General features: G+C 32.8%; 1 long non-coding RNA gene and 3 other non-coding genes across 4 annotated transcripts; all 4 read left to right on the top strand.

The window, feature by feature from the left end:
* Positions 1–957: 957 nt before the first annotated feature.
* LOC124455627 lies at positions 958–17,940 on the top strand. Its single transcript, XR_006951950.1, has 3 exons — positions 958–1,039; positions 10,148–10,152; positions 17,927–17,940. It is a non-coding gene; the product is annotated as an uncharacterized LOC124455627 (long non-coding RNA).
* On the top strand, positions 4,442–4,531 carry Trnai-uau. The gene is given in 2 exon segments: positions 4,442–4,479; positions 4,496–4,531. It is a non-coding gene; the product is annotated as a tRNA-Ile (tRNA).
* On the top strand, positions 5,387–5,476 carry Trnai-uau. Its single transcript is given in 2 exon segments — positions 5,387–5,424; positions 5,441–5,476. It is a non-coding gene; the product is annotated as a tRNA-Ile (tRNA).
* Positions 8,463–8,552, top strand: Trnai-uau. Its single transcript is given in 2 exon segments — positions 8,463–8,500; positions 8,517–8,552. It is a non-coding gene; the product is annotated as a tRNA-Ile (tRNA).
* Positions 17,941–18,309: the final 369 nt, after the last annotated feature.

Here is an 18,309-nt window from a genome sequence, read left to right as displayed (position 1 = left end):
AAAGATCATGGTCTTTATTGTCCTTTCAAAATGAATAATAACTTTCAATACATAATAACATTAGCACCAAGTGATCAAGTCCTTATACCTCAAAGCGGTCAATCTATTGGTGATTATGAATTAGAAAATATTCAGCTTGAATATGAAACTATTGAAAATCAAGAAATTGCAGATGAGGTGACAAATTTATATTCTATAGGAAGAAGTCTATTTTATCAGCATATAACCCTCTTAAAAAAGGAAAAATGGGATAAGTCAAGTACATTACAGAATGTTAACGTCAATGTGCCTCGTAAAAGTATGAAAGGCATTGTACTATTATTCACAGAAAATTTAGTTAGTGATAGTGAGAAATTTATATATCCAGCCATTGATGAAGTTAAAATAACTGTCGAGGGGGTCCCTAATGTTATTTTCGCCCAAGGTATGAATAAAAAACTATTTTATGAAGAAACAAGACGATTTTTTGATAAAACTATCTCAATAAATAGCTTCATGACAATTGAAAAATTTTATAAGGATAAATTTGCATTGGTTATCGATCTACGCACCTTTCAAGAAAAAAATATTGCTGGGAACGGGAAACGAATCGTTAATACTCAAAATGGTATTTTACTAGAGATTAAAAAAAGAGCATATGCAAAAGATTTAAACTGTTACATCTATGTTGTTAGTGATGCTCTTGTTCAATTTGTTAATAATGATTTACAAAGTATTCAATACTAAAATAACCAGTAATATATAAATGAAGACACCTTTTAATATGATTATTTTAGGCATGACTAATTGTAGAAAATCTTTTTACCTTCTCAAAATGTTAGAAGAAAACTTTAATAGATATTTTGATTATATTATTTTATTATGTCCAACGCTAACATATAATAAAACCTATCAAGAATGGAAATATATAAATGATTCTGGTTTAATTAAAGTAGAATATGACCAAGATCAGGTAGATATTGTTTTAAAATATGTTAGTGATGTATATAAAGGCACCAATAGTCTTATTATACTTGATGACTGTGCGAGTTGCTTAGATGTTAAAAATAGGACATCGCAATTAATAAAATTAGGATTTAGTGCTCGTCATTATGGGCTTTCTACTATTGTGATTACACAGCAATTGACTAGTATTTCTAAACCTTATCGCGAAAATATAAGTTATTTAGTTACATTTTATAATACAAACCGCAATGATATGAAAACCATATTTGATGATTATCTTTATGGTGTTGAGAAAGATGATATAGAAGAAATAACCAAAAAATTGAAAAATAATAAGTATGCACATTTAGAAATCCAACTTGTATACCCATACCAATGGAAAATTGTTATTCCGCAATGAAACATGTGTTATATATATATATGCCAAAGCGTAAAGAGCCTGAAACAATTGATGATATAATTAATGAGATTGATTCCACAAATGATATTATCAAAGACGCGGTATGTGATGAAAATATACAAGATAAACCGCAAGAGGGTTTTAATAAAAGAGATCAACTACTTAAACTAGCTGAAGATGGTCATTTAGACAAGTCAGTTGCTTACATTAAAAAAGCTAGTCAAAAAATTATTGATAAATTATACACTGAATACGAGAAAAAAAGATTACAAAAAGCTAATGAGTTTTTAACTGATTTAGTTATATCAAAATTTTCAGATATATTAAAAGGGTTTGATGCTATTGAAGATCTCAAAGAGTTAACAAAACAGCTTAAATCAGACGACCTTTTAAAACGAGATGTGTACAGTTTAGTAGAAAAAGTATCGCCATTTTTACCTTTTTTAGGGTTTTTATCTGGTCGTATAACAACCGTTAAACATGTTTACGAACATAAAAATAATAAACCGGATATAAAATCTGAGTAATAATATAAATGAGCTTATTTTATGGGCATGATAAAACAGATATTAATTTAAATATACAAGGATTTGTAGATAAAACACATCTATCAGATAATTATTATACTAAAACTCAAGCTGATGGTAAATTTAATGACTACTATACTAAAACGCAAGCTGATAATAAATATGCTTTGACTTCTAATTTAAATAAATATTATACTAAAACACAATCTGATAATAAATATGTTTTTGTTTCAAGATTAGTCAACTATTATACAAAGAATGAAACAAATGGTAAGTATGCTTTAAGTTCTAATTTAAATAAATATTATACAAAGACTGAAACAGATGGTAAGTATGCTTTGACTTCTAATTTAAATAAATATAATACAAAGACTGAAACAGATGGTAAGTATGCTTTAAATTCTAATTTAACTAACTATTATACTAAAACACAAGCTGATGGTAAGTATGTTTTGACTTCTAATTTAACTAACTATTATACTAAAACACAAGCTGATGGTAAGTATGCTTTGACTTCTAATTTAAATAAATATTATACAAAGACTGAAACAGATGGTAAGTATGCTTTAAATTCTTAATTTAACTAACTATTATACTAAAACACAAGCTGATGGTAAGTATGTTTTGACTTCTAATTTAACTAACTATTATACTAAGACTGAAACACATGGTAAGTATGCTTTGACTTCTAATTTAACTAACTATTATACTAAGACTGAAATAGATGATATAGTAAATAGTAAAGTAGTATATCATAGTAATCAATTAAATTATAACCCACCTTCTAATAGCCTACAAACTATTATCAGAATTATTTTTAATAATATTAAATTTATTGAATTTACACTTTTATTAATAAATCCGTCTGATAACTCTAAAACAATTAAATTAGATATGATGGTAGATAAGATTAAAAAAAATTTATCATTAAACTAACAAATGATAATGAAAAAAAGATAGTTAATGCATTACTAGATTTATAGTACGTATACTGTGTTGATGATGATTTCAACTATATTTATATTATTATTGAACCAAAAAAATCTACAGCTTCATTTGGTTATAACGAATGGAAAAGAAAATGGCTGACAGCATTAAATGGATTAACCAAAATGCAAGTTTATTCACAACATCAATGTAGATTGATGTTGACGTCTAATGGTTTTTCACAAAATTTTGGGGCTACTATAGAAGATAATATTCTATCAACTAAAAAATTTGTAAATGATGAAATCGAAAAATTAAAAAAATTTATTAAAGATAACTATCAAGCTAAAAATTCAGAATAATTATAATCCTCAGGTTTGACTACATATCACATAACTTTTAACCACTCGTAGTGAAAGTATTTTATTCAGATGGATTAACACATAATAACTGTTTGCTGCAGGTAGTTTGTAAAATTTTGAGACAAAAGTGATATACAAAAAATACAAAATCCTGAAACAATTAGTAACAAACACTTTTAACAAAAATTATATAAAACATTAAATTATTAAAATGCGCCGACTTACATGTGCTGGGTACATAAAAACAACCATTGTTAAAAACATGCACTAAGACACGCGCCTGACAGACAAATAATATAAAAAATGCGCCGAATTACATGTGCTGGTTACATTAAACAACCATTGTTAAAAACATGCACTAAGGAACACGCGCCTTACAGATAAATTAAAAAACATATAGATTCCATATTTTGTAAAGAGCATATGTTAAATGTCTGTTATTCTTCGAATTCTTCGAATTCTCGAATACCACTTTGGGCTCCGAATTTTCACTTCGTGAAAATTTTCCCCACCGAGCCCTGAGGATTCTCGGGAACTCCATTCCCCTGCTCGAGCCCTATGGGCTCTGCGCTGCCGAGCTCCCTCCGAAACGATGCTATGTTAACATTTATTTGTAAAGATTGCTTGTAAAATTAAAACGCACCTATATATTTCAAAAAAACATATAGACTCTAAATTTTGTAAAGAGCATATGTTAAATGTCTGTTGTCCTTCGGACACATGGGTGCGCTCCTGATTCACTTCGTGAATCAGCCACCGTCGCTGAGGATTCTCGGGGCTCCATCCCCTGCTCGATCACTTCGTGATCTGCGCTGCCGAGCCCCTCCGAAAAGATGCTTTGTTAACATTTATTTGTAAAGACTGCTTGTAAAATTTAAACGCACCTATATATTTCAAAAATATATAGATTCCAAATTTTTTAAATAGATTGTAAACTCGAGTTTTTTACCCCCCTTTAAAACACAGGTTCAAAACCAGTCCATTTTTGAGCTGGTACCCTAACGGCCTATACTACTCTTAGTTTTTACTTTTTGCCATACCGGGGTAGATAAATTGTTTTACATTTAGACGATTTATGGTGTTTAAAACCGTACTATGGAAATAAGTTAATTATGTAGATGATGTTACTCTTTTAAAAAGTGAAAAACTTCTAATGGCTTGTTGGTTTATGCACGTTACTTTTAACCAGTGGATTAAAATTTAAGTTCTGTAGTTCTTAAGATAATATTTTAGCAGAGATTTATCGTGGTAAATTTACTGTTTTTGAGCAAAACATGTATGCTCCTGTAGCCCAGTCGGTTAGTGCATCGTACTTATAAGCAGTACATGAGTATATGCGAAGGTCGAGGGTTCGATCCCCTCCAGGAGCATTTCAAATTTATTTGATTTTTTGATTGTGCAGTATCTTTATAAAATGTGCACAACTATAAGCAAAGGTTAGGTTTCATTAACTTCGGAAGCAATATGTTTTTCTTAGTGATTTTGTTCTAAAAAAGCTTTTACAACGTTGTAATATTTTGCTTAAAATATTTATAATAAACTTTAGGGGAAAAATAATAGCAATTTTTTTCATGTTTACAAATTTCTTTAAAACAATTTAACTGTGTATAGTATGCAACTTTTTAAAAAGAAGTTAGCTCCTTATGCTTTAACTTATTTTTAAACATTGCATTTACTTTCATTTTGAGTAAGTTCCAACCAAACAGTTTACTCCTAATTTATGATATATTTCACAGTTAACAACGTTTGAAATAAATCAAAACCTTGCCTACATTGTTTTCTTTAAGGGGCATTTTCAACAAAAGTGTCTAACTTCATCAAAATATCGCGTTTATGTGTTTTAAACTCAAAGTGTTAAAAATAATTAATGATAATCATTGACAGACAAGATTTTTTCCATCTCAAAGCAGTCTCATGCCTAATTGCTCAAGCTTTTGAGACGCCCGTGGTATCTAGACATACTTAGTTTTTACTTTTTGCCATACCGGGGTACATAATTTGTTCTCCATTTAGACGATTTATGCTGTTTAAAACCGTACTATGGAAATAAGATAATTGTGTAAATGATGTTACTCTTTTAAAAAGTGACAAACTTCTAATGCTTTGTGGGTTTATGCACGTTACTTTTAACCAGTGCATTAAAATTTAAGTTGTGTAGTTTCTTAAGCTAATATTTTAGCAGAGATTTATCTTGCTAAATTTACTGTTTTGAGCAAAACATGTATGCTCCTGTAGCCCAGTCGGTTAGTGCATCGTACTTATAAGCAGTACATGAGTATATGCGAAGGTCGAGGGTTCGATCCCCTCCAGGAGCATTTCAAATTTATTTGATTTTATTGATTGTGCAATATCTTTATAAAATGTGCACAACTATAAGCAAAGGTTAGGTTTCATTAACTTCGGAAGCAATATGTTTTTCTTAGTGATTTTGTTCTAAAAATCTTTTACAACGTTGTAATATTTTGCTTAAAATATTTATAATAAACTTTAGGGGAAAACTAATAGCAATTTTTTTCATGTTTACAAATATCTTTAAAATAATTTAACTGTGTATAGTATGCAACTTTTTAAAAAGTAGTTAGCTCCTTATGCCTTAACTTATTTTTAAACATTGCATTTACTTTCATTTTGAGCAAGTTCCAACCAAACAATTAACTCCTAATTTATGATATATTTCACAGTTAACAACGTTTGAAATAAATCAAAACCTTGCCTAAATTGTTTTCTTTAATTAGCATTTTCAACAAAAGTGTCTAACTTCATCAAAATATCGCGTTTATGTGTTTTAAACTCAAATTGTTAAAAATAATTAATGATAATCATTGACAGAGAAGATTTTTTCCATCTCAAATCAGTCTTATGCCTAATTGCTCGAGCTTTTGAGACGCCCGTGGTATCTAGGCATACTTAGTTTTTAGTTTTTGCCATACCGGGGTACATAATTTGTTCTCCATTTAGACGATTTATGCTGTTTAAAACCGTACTATGGAAATAAGTTAATTATGTAGATGATGTTACTCTTTTAAAAAGTGACTAACTTCTCATGCCTTGTTGGGTTATGCACGTTACTTTTAGCCAGTGCATGAAAATTTAAGTTCTGTAGTTTCTTAAGCTAATATTTAAGCAGAGATTTATCTTGGTAAAATTTACTGTTTTGGGGCAAGACATGTATGCTCCTGTAGCCCAGTCGGTTAGTGCATCGTACTTTTACCAGTACATGAGTATATGCGAAGGTCGAGGGTTTGATCGCTTACATGACCATTTTCAAAATTGTGCAGCATGTAAGAAAAATAATTACAACCATACAAGCATTGCATGAGTAAAGCAAAGAAGGTGCATTTAATTCCCTCAAGGAGCATCTTAAATCTCTTTGTGACTTTATTGCATAAAAGTTAAGGTTTGATTAACTTCAGGAGCAATTTAATTGGAATTGTTTTTTTATCCCTATCATTTTTGTTGGAAACAAGTTAACTTAGTAGATGATGTTACTCTTTTAAAAGGTGACCATCTCCTAATGCCTTGTCAGTTTATGCCATTGTGTTGTATAAAGAACTGGAGGGAGCGTGTCATCCAAATTACTATAAATTATTAGCGCCCAGCCCGTTCCTAAAAACAAGGATGCCGTCATACCAAATATGGCCAATTTTGGATGTCAAAGTCAGCCTAAAGGCGCGTTTTAGCAAAATGAAAACATTTTTTCCCCGTTCGGGTTTGACAATAACAGTTGCGATTGTAAAAATATCCACAAACTTACAATTCTTGTTGTCTGTTCACTGTAATGGCATGTAATCTGTAATTTTTTGTGTTTCTTTTATGTTCTCTACACTATTGGTCTCCAGAGGCTGCGAGGCTTAAAGATTAATCAAGTTTCTATCAAGCAACATTTCTCCATTGTCAGTGTTATGTATTGAGTTTACGGTTAAGAAACGAGTATAGGAGTTTTTCATACGATTTTCTGAAAATATGAAGAAAACGTTAGGAATAGAGTTGAGTTAAGATGAAATGCGGTGCTAACATTAATTTGAAAACTCTGTGGTATTATTCGTAGAGTAAAAATATTTTCATTTAGCTCTGCTTGTGCACACATTGTGAAAATTTATTGACAATAAAGATAAGGAGAGTAAATGCTTGCTTAATGCTACTATACTAATTTTAAAATCGAATATTTCTGCAAATCAATTATATTTTCTAACAGTAAACAGGTTAATAAGTAAAAATAAATTAGGATTATAGACCAATGTAGACTGCCTCATTCGACAAAATTCCACTCTTCGCATAATTTTAGGTTATCTAGGATTCAGGCTGGAAAAAGTAAAAACAAAGAAGGCGAAGCATATCTATGTGTCTGATAAAGATGAAATGTAAATAAATAAAATGACTGATTGAAATAAATCAGAATCATAAACAGACTTAAATTCTTAAGAGTCAAGTCGAACTTGATAAAAGAAGCTATCTCAGTCCCAAACGGATTTTTAATATCTTTGTATGATTCTTTCAACACTATACACAATGACAAAATGTTTCACAATTATGTTATAAAACTTGCTGAACATTTTCATTTATACTAAACTATTTCTGCTCTTGCGAAACAGTACACAGTGTTATGTCAGAAAAGCCAAAAAAACTATAAGTTAAAAGAAATTTACTTACGTATGTTAAATTGTTCAGGGGTTAGCTGCAATTATTTACAATCCTGCTTTAAAATCTTTGCATGATAGTATTTCAAATTTTGTTTTATATTGTAGCCAACAAAGTTTAAAATACTTTCATTACCTGTACTCAGCAGAACTGATAGAATATCATTCTATTGTCACTATATATGAGACAGCAGTCTACATTCAAGCAAGGTTAACTTAAAATGACTATAATTTTAGTCATACTTGCTGTAGCAGTAAGGCTTGGCATACAGTTTTTCTGTTCTTTTAAAAAGGGGCATTTTCCTAAGACTTATTGATAAAAGCAATGGCAATGAATTTACTCTCGGTCGAAACAATTTTGCTTTAGGTATCGTGAGACTTTCACTGGTTGTTATTTTACTCTTTTGTAAACAGTATTAGACATTGGGAGGGAGTGAATATTAAAAACAATGTTAAAAGTGGAAGTTTTGAGAATCAAAATCCGCTATTGCATCCATGTTTTTGACAACAGTCCTTGTGCTTCCTCCAGTTCTTTATACAACCCAATGGTTGATGCACGCCATTTTCAACCAGTGCATTAAAATTTAAGTTGTGTGATTCTTAACCTAATATTTTAGCACAGATTTATCTTGATAAGTTTACTGTTTTAAGGAAAGACATGTATGCTCTTGTAGCCCAGTCGGTTAGTGCATCGTACTTATAAGCAGTACATGAGTATATGCGAAGGTCGAGGGTTCGATCCCCTCCTGGAGCACAATGCTTTTCTTAGTGATTTTAGATTTTTGTATGCAATACTATATGCTAAAATTCTCGGTATGATAAATACTATCCGAGTACAATTTGCTTTTTCATTGAACAATTTAAAAAGCTCTTAAATCAAACTTCACTTTGTAAATGAATACATTTCAAAAAACATCAGTTTTAGTCCACGTAAACAGCAGCTTGCTGCTACAGCCAATCAAATTGCGGGAAATCAAAAAATAACACATCGCATGTATAAATAGAAAAATAAAAAAAGATATGTCCGACCGCTTTTGTGAACTCGCCACTATTTTTAACAGAGCTCCAGTCGGTAAACATATGTTATTATATTATTGATTTTTGACCACGAATTTGATAGTTCCCCATTTTATTACTGCATGCATTATACAATCAATACTTCTATTTATAAATATAACATACGCTATAGAAGGATCCTTTCTTAGAACAATGGTAATATATCTTTGAGAAGGTTTTCCGAAGAATTGTACCACCAATTCAGGCTATTCTCACTTAATTCTGCGCCATATTCTCACATTTAATTGTATTTATAATTACTTGTTATCGACACGCCTTTTTACAAAACACGTGATAAATTGCGAACAGTCTTACTGAGACTGGGTTCTAAATAATTTAAATTTGCTAGCTGCAATGCAATATTAACTGGAGGAACGACGCTCTTCCACGTGTTATTTTTCATTAAGGGAACGCCGTTCTCCTTGTAAAATAGTTGGGGAACGTCGTTTCACCGTGTTCCTCCTACACAACATCACTGCATGATAATAAGTCCTCAACTGTCAAAGCATAAGCACTTTGGGTTAAGCTTAAGACTATGTATCAGTTTCGCATACAGAAAATACTTCCAACAACCATGTAGATACCAAAATTAAACCAATGTTTACGTGTTTTGAATTATTTCGTGTCGTAAACTGGAAGCTATATTTATTGAATTTTGTCGAAAGAGTTGAACTGTTTCCCCATTGGTTCTTTCTTATGGCAATAATCACATTCAATTTGAAATTTAATTTTTGTTCATTTGCTCACTGAATTTTTGGTGAAATCATTTTTGTCGTCGAGGGCGCATCCACGGACGATCGCTTGTAACTTACTTTCATAAAAAGAAAGTTGAAGTATTGTCAAAACTCTTGTGAACTAATATTTAGGATTAAAAGAGTCGAAACTGTTGGATTATGCAGATTAGAAAAGAATACTCGATAATTGTATGATTGATTCATTTATTCGATCAAAATACAAATTTTAAAATAATATGTTGCAAAAACATAAACATAAAGAAATATAAAATGCGAGTTCCTTGAAGAATGATATGCTTACTTCCCTGAACTTCTTATTTTTGGTTAGTAATATGTTCACAGATTGGAAGTAAATTTTCACAGGTCAGCAGTTTGTTTGTTCAATATTAAATCAAACTACTTCGTTTAATTATCAATCTGATGATTCACTAGCGAGAAGCAGGTGTCCATATCATATAGAAATTTCTTAAAGCAGTATGAATTATGCATGTTATTCGAAAAGGGCTACATCATCAGAAGTGGTACAGCCCATTTAAGCTAAAAATCTTTGTCCAGGAAGACTTGGTCTGAAGTTGGCTCACTGTCAACATATGAAAAATATTTGTAAATTATAAGAATAAGTTTGCCTAAGACAATCTTGTCCTTATAATGAATGGAATGTTTCTCTACATGCACAAGTTGTTTCTTATAAGATAACTACATTCAATGGAGACTTTTTGTTGATGTGTTTACTGAGCTTGAATTAGAATCGTTTTTTGTCAATGAATGCTCATCCACAGATGATCGATTGTAACTTTCTTTCACAAAAAGAAGAAGTAAAGTCGATACAGCACAAGTTCCCACTGTAGCCCACAACATCCATTTTGTACCAATATTTACCAATGGAAGAAGAAGAAATAGCGATATCGCAAAATTTCCAAACAAAGTCATAGCACCGGAAGTAATACCTTCTGCTACCGGATATGTCAACTCAACACCCAACTCAAAGAATAATGGTATTGTTCCGTAGACAAAAAATCCACTTAAGCTAAACAAAACGTAAACTAAACTTTTAAAAAATCCGATAGCTCCAGTAAAAACGCAAGAGATCAACAAAACAGAGCAAAAAGAAAACGCCATGAAGATAATAAGGCACAACTTCAAATGTCCAGTGAAATGATCAGCAAATCTACAAACAAAGATTAAGTAAATTGAAGATGAAACATATTCACAACGCAATGTTATGTTGTATGATGATATAAATTTTCAGAAAGCAGATCGTCAAAAAATTTTGTCTTTTTGTTTGTTTTCCCCACAGGAAGAAAAAGCTGTTATTAAGCACCCTTTAATTAACAGCGCAAAAGATAACAGCTATTATTTCAGTATGTATGCAAGGTGGGCTTGATCCGAATGCGTTTTGTGATGTGTTATAATTTTATTTACCATTTACCAACGTGCAAATTTTATTTTTCCTGCGAAGGATTTCACGTAATCTAAGAAAGCAAATGTGTTTGGGAAGCAGCTAAATCGTATCTAAGAAATCTATTGTCACGAAATTTTCCAGTAAAGCATAGTTTTTAGGCTTTAAGCTTTCCTCGTCACTCTCTATTTGTAATGACGTTTGACTAATTCGTTCACGAAAACATAATCTAAATTTTCCTGTTGTGTTCAATGATTTAGTCGCACTCTAGTGCTTTGTGCGCTTGTGTTTAACTCCGCTATCATATATTGGGTAGATGAATATTTACTTACATTATTGCCATAATGTAAGTATTTGAATATAATGAAGACTTGACTGTAATACGTTATCAAGAAGAATAAAATTTCAACTATAAAGAATAGCTAGTTAAACAACCTGATTATGTAGACTAGACTTTAGTACAAACTTCTACAGACAAACTTGAAACACGTATAATGGGCAATCAAATACGAATTACATCTTTCTTTAATACACTCCTTTTTATTTTTCTTCTTTTCTTAGCCGACTACGCTTAGGTGTCGAATTATACCAGACTTAGCACTTAGCAATAGAAGTAGACATTTTAATTATTGCATTAAATTGACAACCTAATGTGCTGCCATTTTAGGGTATCGAGAAAATGGTTACCTGCTTATGGCTACGCACGTAAAACATTACCGTGCAGCTAGTTCTTTAAAAGCATAGCGCATGTTTCCCAAAGCTTTATTTTACAGTATAATTCATGCTGCCAGCAAACCTATGGGCCAAGGGGAGCTTGATGCATAACCAACATACATAATACGACGACGTTATCAGTTATGCATATAGAAAAAATTACTTACATAGAAAATAGTACACCGGAAAAAGAACCAGAAGTGACAGCAAGAAAGCCGAGCAGTCCTGCAAAATGTTCATTCACCTGTTTACCAAAGTCTGAGAGGTTTTGATACAGAATGGCGCACCAGCAAGTAAAAATACCAATGCTAGCTCCGTAAATTGTCCCAAGAAGAAAAAGTTTCTGTTTTTACTCAGTTCTCGAACACCACCTTTAAAATCTAAACGATCTGTGGATGCTGAAAGACTGGGTGGATTTGGTGGTTTGGATGGATAATATGCTAACATTGTAACAAACAAAACTGTCTGAAGTACAGCCTCGAAATATAGAAAAGTATTAATTTGCTTTTCGAATTTTTTCTCTTCGGTTATGTTTAGTCGGTAGTTATCACCAATTTTTACAGCATTTGAATCATTTACATCGTCAACAAAGGCAGGACCGACGAGAAAAGATAGCGAAAATCCCACATATCCCGCAACAGTTGATATTGCAGTGGCAGTTGTTCGTTGGTGCTTCGGAAACCATGTTGACGACAAAAGTGCTGCTGCTGCCATGCTAACAGGAGAAGCTAAACCAACGATAATTTGACCGCAATAAATTAAAGCTGTCGAAGTTTTCTTGTTACCAGTAGGTATGACGCGTAGAGCCGTCCCCACCATTTGCATAGCAGCTGCTAACAAAACACTAAAACGCAAACCTAAAAACACAAAATCATGTCTTTTTAACTTGAAATTTAGTTTTGTTTTCTTATCGTTGCCACTAAAATTATCAAAGTTTGTTACAAGTCATTTAAATACATTGACAAAAGAGACGCTGACTTTCATATTAATTTCCTATGCATTAGCACCAGCATCTGTGTGATCTGTTTGACAAAAATTTACAGTCGTGTAAATTTTTCTTTACACATTAAAAGAAAATGTTCATGCATATTTTGAAAAATGTTGGATCACCACACCAGCCAGTGCGATGATGCATTTAGAAAATTTTTTTACGCTTGAAGAAAAAAGATCGCAGATCTGTTTCTTTCACCTTTTTTGTTTTGGGCAAAAATGATTCAATAATTGTGAAAAGTAATATTTACCTTTAACATCCAGAATCCAAGAAAAAGGTAACGTTGAAACACAAACCGCGATGGTGCCTAAGGCAGCAATAAGATCGATAACCCATCCATCCCATTTATAAACTGCTCTAGCTGTCGTCTCTATAGGACTAAATGTGTTCCAAATAGCAAACTGCATCATTCCATTGATGAAGAATAGTAGCAGTACATACCAACGTCTCTTGTAAACCTGGACTTCAGTTTGCGTGCTTGTATTCAGGTATTCTTGAACAGGTCGAAGACATGGACTGCTTTCATTTAGTTTAAGGACATCACTACGCTGCTTATAGTTATTCATCTATATGTGTGAAACACGTATCTTCAACGTAATCATTCGTTTATTAACTTTAAATCAGGATGAGACACGTTCAACATGAATAACAAGCACAAAACTGTTTGTGTTTTTTATTAGCTTAATCACGCGCCAAAAGCGAGTGCTTTGCACTTTTAGAGGGTGGTGTTGTTAGCTTTATTGAATTAACTGGAAATATTAAAGCTAAATTGTCTCAAGCAAAAGAAGCTGTAAAATATAGTAAACAGCTCAGTCAAAAGCACTAAAACTACTGCAGCGAGGTTTCCTTATATGAAACGTTTTAAAAAATCATGCAAATTAAGTGTATTTACTCGGACACAAACGCACTCCAAAGCAATTTACACAAAATCTTATATGTTTTTTACTATATTCGAAATTTTTACCACAGCAATGTTATTCTCTGTGTTTGGGTGGCTTGATCTCATCTTAACATGAGATAAGACTGGGATAAAATTGTTGTACACTTGTACCACAGAATAGACATCTTGACAGAAGGTCCAGAATGATTACACTGGTCAACAAAAAGAAACTTTTTAAAAGGTGTCTGATATTTTTTGACTGATTTACTATATTTTTGCTATGCTAAATCTAGAAATAACATTCATTTTGCTCTCGGAGGTCAAATTTTTTTGAAAATTTGAATTTAAAATTATGCGACTTTAGTTATATTTTTTCAAAACAATGTTTTCAAGATTTACATGTTTTCAAGATGTTTCAAAACAAAATGTCAGTTTTTATGATAAAATTTCAGTATTCCAAGAAAGAATCATGTACACTTCATGTACAGTACATGTAACTAAAAATGAAAACTTAATGTTTGCATTATTACAGTCTAAATTTTCGTTTTTTTTGATTGTCGCGAATGTTTTGGTGCTTGCACATCTTTTTTTAAATTCCAACAGTAGTCCGCCATCATCACCATGTATCACCTTTCTCTTAAGTCATGGTGAATGCGCTCTCCTTGCTCATCGCTTAAAGAGCAAGATTTTCGGGATCAATACCAGCTTTTAATTTTCAGTTGACAAATTGGGAAGGTTTTACAACGAAACTGAAAACACCGTCCATCTTTATCCAAAGTTTTAGTGAATTGCCTTATCAAACCGAACTTTATGTGCAGTGGAGGAAATAAAATACGTCCCCTGTCAACTAGAGGCTTGTTTATCACATTTTTTGCTCTACAACTTGCAAGCTCTTCACGTACTGGCCATTCTTTTTTCACGTAATGATGCGTACGATCCCTACTATCCCAGAGGCATAAAAATTATGGGTATTTGGTAAATCCAGACTGTTGACCAAGCAAGAAGTTGACCATTTTTAAGTCAACGCAAATCAGCCATTTATGTTGGTCATAAGAAATTTTTTCTAGGACGTACTTAATTGCTTCATGCTGTTCTTTTAATGTTGTGGAATGTGCCAATGGCACAGATGCAAATTGATTTCCATTGTGTAACAACACACATTTCAAGGACCTTTTGCTGCTGTCGATAAAAAGTCGCCAGTCCTCTGATTTGTATTCAGGTACGACGAGATGTTTCAGTAGCTCTACTATGTCATTGCGATAGACTAATTCTTTTTCTTGAGCAAAATATCTTAAAAATTCCTGGTGCCTGGTACGGAAGAAACTTACCTTAACTTTACCATTTAGCATGTTCTTGTCCTTTAAACGAGATGCAAGAAGTTCGGCAGAGTCTTTTGGCAAATTTAAATCGCCAACAAGATCGTTTAGTTCGTTTTTGGAAAACAATTTTGGCTGCTCATCATTGTCATCGGGAAAGGTTGCATCATCGGTAGTGGCAATGCTTTGAGTTTCATCCTGGCTACTACTGCTTTCTTCAATACTTGTATCTTCAAATACAAGTACGGAATTTTCTTCACTATAAGGAGTAGGGCGCATAGCTGACGGTAGATTGGGATACTCCAGTGTTGTGCGATTTTTCTGTTAATTCCCATGACATTGATAGCACAAAAGTAGCAATCGGTTGCATGATTTAAGGCTCTCCAAATCATGGGGATGCCAAAGTTCATGGACTTTGCGTGCCTTTGCTCCATTGACGGAGATGCTCTGTGCATCTTTTGCAAACCATGTGAGGTGTCCAACCTTTGTCTTGATTTCATGCCAAAATATGCATAGTAAACGCGCTTGATAAAGGTGGTGACAATATTGCGATTTGGTGCAAGTGTGTATTCACCACAAACATAGCAAAAACATCTGGCTTATTTTATTATTTCTACTTTTTATTATTTTTTACTTACATTAATATGTTGGTGTGTTTTAACAAGTTTTACCATTGAATTCCAGTATGGGCCTTATTTTATCTTTAAATATCACATAATAATCGCAAAACCTAAACTCCCTAATTGATATTCAATCAAAAATTGCTTATTCAAATGCTTTCTTCTTTTATTGCTAGTGCTAAAAATTTAAATTTGTTCAGATAATAGAACTTTAAAAGGTAAATGGTTAGTACTTCTGTTGTACCTCTCGGGTATTTAAAAGTTAAAAATAGAAAATTAACGATAGCTTAAAATCTCGACCTGACCCAGCAAAAATAGTGTTATTTTTGGACTCAGCACATCAAAATTGTCCAAAATCAGTTTACAAAACTGAGACACCAAATTTGCTGTTGACCAGTGTTATTAGTAAAATAGCATTCTCGTGCAATACTATTCCATATTGATTTTGTGCAACTATCTTGCTGGGAAGTCACGCATGCGCAGTGAAAAAATATGCCACGATTCTAGCCGAGTTGGCCTTCTGTTAGATGTCTATTCTGTGCTTGTACTATGTATATAATACATTTGAGTAATGACATGTTTGTAAATGCAGATCGTCCAGGTTGGTATAGTCCTGAGAAGGACTGTTTTTGTTGTTGTTGACTGACATTTCGACAACCTTAGCGGTAGTCATCTTCAGAGTCAAACGAGGAATAAACGTCAGGTTGGCCGTACTTGTTACCTGGTTCTTACGTTATTGTATTGTGTGTACGGGAAATGTGTATTGTCATTGTGAATTAGTGTGAAGTGTAATGCTTTTAGTTGAACGTTTGTATTTTGAATAAGTCGTTTGTAAGGTGCTGGTAATTGGTGTGATCTGTTCAGGGGGGCTTGTTCCAAGTTGGTGTACCAACTTTCTAATGTAAGCTGTTGTCTATAGTCAGTCCAATAAGTAATGCATTTTGCCGAGTCCCCGCCAATGTTGTGCTTTGTGATTCGGTGATGTTCGGCAATGTGATTAGTTTTGTCTTGTTTCGTAGTAGCTCGTTTGTGTGTATTAAGTCTTATGTTTAAGTTCCTGCCAGTTTCTCCGATATAGGAGGCGTGGTGGTGGGAGCAGTTTGTTGTGGAAACTGCACCTTGTCGTTCGTTGGGTTGTTCTTTGTCCTTTATGTTCGTTAGTACTTGTCGTAACGTTGTGATTGGCTTATGTGCGACACGTATGTTGTATGGTCGTAAGATACGCGAGATAGTCTCAGACGTACCTTTGATGTAAGGTATCGTTGCTGTTGTCAATGAGTTGTTCGTGTTTTGTGACTATTTTGTAAATTGTGTGGCAGTTACAAATTAGCCAGAATTGATCAAAATGGATCATTTACCAGGCAAGTGGAGTACATTTTGTCTTTAAAAGAAGAAGCAACTTCAGCTTCTTTAACTTTCAAAAGCTATACAGAGCTTTGAAGAAAACTCAGAAATTTGCATAATGTAAAACAAAACTACAATGGCAACAATTTAGAGAGGTCAATAAGACGAGCAAACGCTCTCAACAGTAAACAAGTTGACTCAAGACAACGTACGCTCTACCTTGTAGACTCAACTTATTCAGAGATTTACATACCTTGTTAAAGAAGTGTTCTGAGTGGCACTGAGTAGTGTTAAGCGTTATTGAGAAAAGTCTGAACTTGCTCAAATGTTCCACTTAATAGCGCTTAACATTTTCTTTGTTCTGTGGTCACCAAACCGTACCTTACCGCACTCTGCAGTGTATACTGTTGTAATTTAGTTGATCACTGAACCGTATAAGTAGCTAAATATATAGAAAGTAGCCAGTCGCCGTGGAAAATTTTGTCTCATGTCTCTTCGTGTTATCATTTTTAGTCTGAAAATGGTTAAGACGTTCGTACAATCTTAAATGTCGTCTATCGATCTTGACTATCGCAAGAGCGCATCTTGCATGAGAAGACATATTGAGAGCGTTTGCACAAAGCGTATCTCAACTCAAGAACAAATAAAGTTTGGAGATAATTTCAGTTAAATTCTATTTGTAGAACGGGAATAACTACCAAGATAGATTTTTTAAATCATCAGCATCCAAATGAAGACATCACTACTGACAATATAAATAAACTGAGCATTTTCACCAGTAGTTAAATTCGTTTATCGAAATAAATCAAATAATATACTCTGTTTTGTTGTATTAGTGAGCAACAAATTACTAATACTTTTGAGGCGACAATGTCGACATTCATCTATGACTACAAACGGGAATATTCGCAATCCACACACCCCACACAATTTCTATGTTAATACATTGCCTAGGGGAAATAACACATTCAGGTGGTTCAGCTTCGATATATATGCATGTCAATACAAAATACAGATTATCTACCATGCACAAGTACAGTTCATTGGAACTTTGAACTAACCTATATAAAGCAGATGACTGTGCAAATTGGTTTTGGTTGGTGAACTTCGAAGGTCTTCACTTTTCGGCCAATTGATGTTATCTGCAAGACGCGATCTTACAAAGCAGGAAACACGGTCGATTGATGGCATTAAAGATATTTAATTTACGTTCTAATTTCGTCTCGGAACTGGCAAAACATTATCTAAGTCTATTTGAAAATGCAAGGTCTTACAGTCGTTGTAAAATAAAACCAAATAAAACTACACTTGCTGCTACTTGCACATTAGTTTTTTATTTATTGTAGCCTGACTTTCACAATAGTTTCAGCTTTATGCTTCAATAGCTATAATGCAAATTAAAACATCCGATTTGTATTGTTCAATTATTTATAAATATACGATACAAATTTTTATGA

The sequence above is a fragment of the Xenia sp. Carnegie-2017 genome, unplaced genomic scaffold (assembly GCF_021976095.1).
Source record: "Xenia sp. Carnegie-2017 unplaced genomic scaffold, XeniaSp_v1 HiC_scaffold_4, whole genome shotgun sequence".
NCBI lineage: Eukaryota > Metazoa > Cnidaria > Anthozoa > Malacalcyonacea > Xeniidae > Xenia > Xenia sp. Carnegie-2017.
Note: the sequence above shows the minus strand (reverse complement) of the source record. Positions and strands in the feature narration are given on the sequence as shown.